Raw genomic sequence first — 6,000 nt, 5'->3', positions numbered from 1 at the left:
TTATAATGATCAAAGGAGAAGTAATATAGGAAGGCACTGTTTCTAGTCCCAAACAAGCACAAGGTATGATAACTTTTAATGCACTTGCCCTCCCCTCCCTTTCATTTTCAGGTTGGCTGCCTGTGTTGTCCTTCAGGTCTTAGTTCTATTGTCACTTCCTCCTAGAAACCTCCAGGACCGCCTTGTCTTGTGAAGCTCCCCACCCCCAACCCCATTCTGTCACCCACTTTTCCATCACCCTGCTGTATGTTGCCAAGACCCTTCTTACATATCTTACATATTTATTTTCTTTATCCCTACATGGAATAAAAGCTCCTTGAAGGGAGAGCTCTGTTTTGTATTCCACAAGCCTGCATCAGTTTATGGCACATGCTGGACACTCACATTTCAGTAAGTCTAGATTTGAAGTTCAGCTTTTTAATTTACTAATTAAGATTAGTAAAAGCTTTTTAGTAAAGCTTTTTACTTTACTAATCTAGATTTGAAGTTCAGCTTTTTACTTTACTAGTTGTTTGGCATTAGACAAGTTGTTACTTCTCTATGCCTTATTTTCACCATATCTAAAATGGGGTCTCTGTTACTAGGAATTTCAGGTACAGTACCTAGAACAGCGCATTTTCTGCTCTTCATCGAGTGAAGTGTTAATTCATTAATTGTGCACGTGACCCTGTAAATATCAGTTTTGACAGTAAAAGGATTTATTCTTTTGGTATAACGCCTTGTATCACTCCGGCGCACCTCAACACCCGCTTGACCCGCCAACCTTTAGCGGAAGAGGAGTTGCGGTTCTTAGTTTCTACCAGGCTCCCAGTCACCCACAGGTGGCACTGCTCTGGGTAGTCCCCGTCGATCAGGGATGTAGGAGCCCTAACTGGGCGGTTCTCTTGGGTAGGGACGCCCAAGCCTAGGGAAGCCAACCGCTGCGTCCGAGAACATAAGGGTGTCCCCTGAAACTTGCGGGTTGGGGGCTCTGGACACGCTTGCGATCTATTCCGGTCTTTTGCCTTCAAATTGCCACAGGGCGGTGTCAAACGGTGGTTGTGAGCTCTAGCGACCGGGGCGGAGCGATGGGAGGCGGGGTGGGGCGGGGCGACCGGCGGGCCGGGGCGGGGCGACCGGTGGGGCGGGGCGACCGGTGGGCCGGGGCGGAGGGCGCCCAGAAGCGGACTGGGCACAACCCAGCAGACCTCACACTCTCCCGGGCTAGGCGCAGCAGACGCGCTCCAGCCAGGTAAGGGCGACGCGGGCCGGGACTCCGGCGGGGAGGGTCTGGACTGGCATGCGCGCGGACAGAGGTGGCTTCCACATGTCCAAACTGACCATCGTGGAACCGGGAAGGATTTTCTACTTTTTGGGTTGTAGTTATCGCGGGCGTGCCACGCCAGGTGAGGGACCCGTCCTGTTCGCTCCTGGAAGAAAGGAGTGGTGCTCTTCCTGCGTGGCCGCGCCTTCCTGGGGGCTGCAGCCTGTACCCCGGGCTCCGGTGCTGACCTCTCTTGGGGAGGCATCCGCCCCCTTTTCTTTTGGATCTCAGGGCCCTAGCCGCCTGGCGTTGGGTTTACTTCCCAGCTGTGCGGCGGAGTTGGTTCCTCCTCTCTACTCCCGCGGCACTGCAGTCTTGATCGAAGTTGGCAGAATCCAGGAAGATGTTCCACTGTTGCATGTTCTCGTGCCTCACTCCATCAAGTTTTTTTTTTTTTTTTTTTTTTAACGGGAAATAGTGTATGGATCTTGAAAATAGGGGCTTGGATTATGGATGTATTTGGAAAAATTAGGGCCTTGACGCGTGAGTGTGCATTTATTTCCTGGGATCCTAAATCTTCTTTTGACTTTATTATTATTTTTTTTCATGGACGAATAACAGACATATGGCGTTGTATCAGGTTCAGGAACAATCTCATCTCTTGTCATTCTTTGGAAACTGGAATATTTGATTAGAAGACTTGATCTCAGTTAGCTTGGAACCACAGAATCACAGAATGGCTGGTGGTTAAGTGGGCTTGAAGGCTATCTAAAACAATTATATGCTTTGTGCATATGTCCTGTCTTTTTCCAGTGAGTGCTCATTTTCCTCTTAGGAAATTCTGAGTTTACTGCGTTCTGGTTGATTCTTTCCTATAGAGTTGGGGAGGAAAAAAAAAACAACAAAACGAAGAACCAACAGCAGGTCTTCCAAATAACTTTTGGGATTTAACAAATTAGGTTACACAATGATAGCTCTTTGTTCCACAAGAATCATATGCAATTATGAAATTATGCATATAAAATTACCATGATTTATATGGGGAAAAGACAAGTATGGGTAATTTTCACATTAAATATGTGATTAATATTTTTAGCTTAGTTTTGTTTTCAGTGTTTACAAACTATATACTTTCCCTATACTCTAATTAATCTAATCAACTTACTACTCTTAACTAATACTTTACTCCTGCCAACGCAGGATGCATACTGTAGTGTGTTTATGTTAATGATCTTGATTCTTCCCATAAGGGTGTGTACATTCTGATTTGTGGAGCTGTATAACACAAGTGTTGTAAACACATGCAAATCAATTCTAATTGACTATAACTTTGACCCACTTGGGTCCTTGATCTAGAATTTTCAAATCCTTCCAAATAGGAAAGAATCAGAATATTCATGTATGCTGTAGCATTTCAACCTGTTTACTTTATTCTGTAACAAGATGGTCTTGTTTTCTTAGTAGCTAGTTACTCAAGGGCAAGGGCTATGTTTTATGAAACCACAGTGAAGCTCAGAGAATGGCAAACTTTGCTCTCTGAGGATGACCCTTGGCAGGGAGGTTGAAGAAGTTGTGGGTAGTGACTGGCCCATATTTATACCTTGGGAAGAATTATTGGCCTGGTTGCTTTTCTCCAGGCATCCAGAGAGCTAGGAGCCTGTGCTCTGGGTCTCTGATTACGCCTCTGCCTACAGGTTTCTCCTGGTTGACCAGGTTGGTGCCTCTCCTCCTGGCCCCTGTTCTTCTAGCTCCTTGACCTCTACTTCACCCCTGCCCAGATTCCTTGCTATTGTTCAGGATAGAGAGCATTGGTCCACAGCATCAGCAGGAGTGATAATCCTGATCCTGGTGCTGGGTCCCCCATGAATGGCAAATGTCTGTTGATGAAACTGTCACTTGTTCAGCATCCTTCCTATGCTCTCTTCTTGTCTAGTCTGCATCAGGCAAAATAGAGTAACTGAAGTTGAACCCAGATCAGTAGTCCTGGGGGCTGGCTCTCTTAGTTGAATTAGCGTTGTAAATTGGGCATTCAGTTCTGTCAGAAAGAATTGAAATTGGCTCGTGGTCACTGACAAATTGTAAAATTATCTTGAGGCAATGCAATTATGCCATTAGAAGAGCTTTATTGAAAACTGCAACAACACCCAATCTAGGGGTGGGGGGCTTAGTATTTGCCCACACCTCTAAACCTGCCTCCCCTTGGCTTGTCTTTTTGTTTCTGCCCTGGCTCAACCAGTCCTTCCTTGGAACAGATTATGACTATTAATTTCCTCACTACGTGACTGCTCAGAGCTCAGATGACCACAGCTACTGTGGCATAGATGTAGAAAATTATATTTTCTTTTGTTTAGAAAAACAAGAAAGGAATTTTTCAAAACAGTCTGCTATTGGGGAAACAAAGAAAAAGCCAAACAAATGTAAATATGTGTGGGGCAAGGAAGCCAATGTTGTTTTACTTTGAATTTTAAGCATTTCATGTTGCTTTTCTAACGTTCCAGAAACAACCCTTAGAATTCTTTGGCACGTATTGCTTGTAGGTGATAGTTCTTGAGGTTTTCAACTTTAAGTATTATCTGTTGACTTCCCACTGTGGAGGACGATGAGTTGGCTCTCTTTTTCTGTCCACCCCCCAGCACAAGCACAGCTTCCCTATTTTTACTACCCTTGCAGTAGTTAAAGCAGAATATTGATTAATGGCCAGATCAATATTCATTAACTATGCTAAGCACATTTTTTTTCCTTTGAGTTAATAATTGCTTTATTTGACCGTTTTGTACTCATTAATTCAACTTACAACTCTTGGCCTGCTTTCTAAGTCTTGCCTCAAATCGGTCTTTTGTTAATCTCATTTTTTCTAAGAAACCAATCCTGAGCCTCCTGGCTTGCTATAATCTGAACTTGTTGTCATTGCATATTTCTCCCCAAGGGCCTCCCTAAAGCAGCGTTCTGGGGATTCCCATCATCTCACTCCTGTGTTGATCTCCTGGTACCCACAGAACATGTCTTCCTCTATTTTGGTGGACTCCCCTGTTTTGGTAGCACATGTCCTGGGGTGCTTCCTGGAAAAGGGTGAATAGGATATCTATCTTTCTGAGACTGTTGAATGCCTGAAAATATCTATTTTCCACTGACAGTTTATAATTTGGCCGAGTGAAGAATTCTAGGATGGAATTTTGAAGGCTTTGTTCCATTGCTTTCTAGATTATGGTGTGGCTGTTGAGGAATTCAGAACTGTTCCAAACCCTCAATTAAAAAAAATTTTTTTTTAGTTGTTGATGGATCTTTATTTTATTTATTTGTTTGTATGTGCCCAGTGCCTTACATGTGCTAGGCAAGTGCTCTACCTCTGAACTACAGTCCCAACCCCTCAAGTTTTGTTTGCAGGCTGCATATAGGTTCCATACCTGCTGTGTCCTCTGTGGAATTTCATAAAATTTTCTCTACAATTCTTAAATTTCATGATTTTGTGCCTTTATGTGGGTCTGTTTTCACCCATTGGGTTGGGCTCTTTGAATCTGGAAACTTATATCTTTGGTTTGGGGAATTTTTTTGAGTGATCTTGTTGGTAATTTACTCCATTTTCTATGATGCTTCTTTAAGAAACTCTTGCTGTTTGGATATTGGATATTTTGGATGAGGCCTCTAATTTTCTTACCTTTTCTTTCATAACATCTTTTTTTTTATTTCCAGATTCTATTCTTGGGGAGGTTTTCTCAATTTTATTATCTAAACCATTTCACCGGGATTTTTATGCTAATAATTTATTTAATATTTTCAATTTAAAGCTATTTTTTTTGTTTTCTGAATATATATACACACACATATACTTATGTGTGTGTGTGTGTGTATCTTTGTATTTCTTCTTTGCGGTTCCAGGATCTTATCCCCCTGGGAAGTTTAATGACTTTTGGGGGATTTTTTTTTTCTTTCTTGTACAGTTTCAGTTTACAAAGGTTGCTCTTGTCTTTTCACTGTTTAGATCTCTTACTTTCCTGTTGGAGGCTTTTCTTGTGTTCCCAATGCCCTTGGTTGTCTGCTGACATTTGAGTGGGAGGGTAAAAGCTGAAGTTGTGGGTGGCTGTCTTCCGTAGGGTGCCTGAAATGTGCCTGATGCCCGGAGACCCTGGAGGATGGGGATGTGTGGGGAGGCAACTCCAGGCTTTTTGCTGGTGAGAGAGAAGGGGCTGTCACCTAACTGCTCAGAGTGGTAGACGGATATGGGGGAGGCTTGCAATCAGTCTTTTTTCTTTTCAGCCCACACTTCACCCTACATAGGGCCCAATTACCTTTAATTACTTAACCTTTTGGAGATTCTGCTGTATAAGTCAGATTGTTTATTGGCTCTCCTTCACCCCATCGTAATGGTTTTGCTCTTGTCTCTTCTCTTACCCTCTCTGTCCTTGCTAGTTTACACATTATATACCATAGGTTTGTTTGTTTGTTTATTTATTTATTTATTTATTTTTTAAAATCTTCCAGTGGGGCTAGGGGTTGAACCCAGGGCCTTGTGCATGCTAGGCAAGTACTCTACCAACTGAGCTATGCCCCCAGCCCTGGTTTACACATTAAAGAAAAAAATTTCTTTCACTGACATTTTACTGGGCTTTTGACAAGGTTTCTGTTCCATCTGCCATAAGTGCCTGGAATATAGATTTCTTAACCAACTTCTACTGAGAGACTCGTTTGGGTCTGTCAGGGCAACATGCTGTTGGTTCCCCTGTCTCAACCCACAGGTAAACATTTTTAATTAACCTGGA

General features: G+C 43.1%; 1 protein-coding gene across 2 annotated transcripts in view; it reads left to right on the top strand.

Annotated features, from left to right (window-relative positions):
* The first annotated feature begins 1,124 nt into the window (after positions 1 to 1,124).
* The window catches only part of Tec (tec protein tyrosine kinase), a 120,113-nt gene continuing 115,237 nt past the window's right edge, over positions 1,125 to 6,000 (top strand). The window contains exon 1 of one of the 2 annotated variants that reach the window (XM_046458417.1): positions 1,125 to 1,231. The gene's annotated coding sequence lies outside the window, so the exon portion shown is untranslated. The remainder of the gene's footprint in view (positions 1,232 to 6,000) is intronic. The other variant, XM_046458362.2, reaches the window with a different exon arrangement.

The sequence above is a fragment of the Marmota monax genome, unplaced genomic scaffold, assembly GCF_021218885.2.
Source record: "Marmota monax isolate L192 unplaced genomic scaffold, Marmota_monax_Labrador192_F-V1.1 WCK01_AAM20220418_F8-fsc00025, whole genome shotgun sequence".
In the NCBI taxonomy this organism is placed as follows: Eukaryota; Metazoa; Chordata; class Mammalia; order Rodentia; family Sciuridae; genus Marmota; species Marmota monax.
This window is presented reverse-complemented; position numbering and strand designations above follow the sequence as displayed.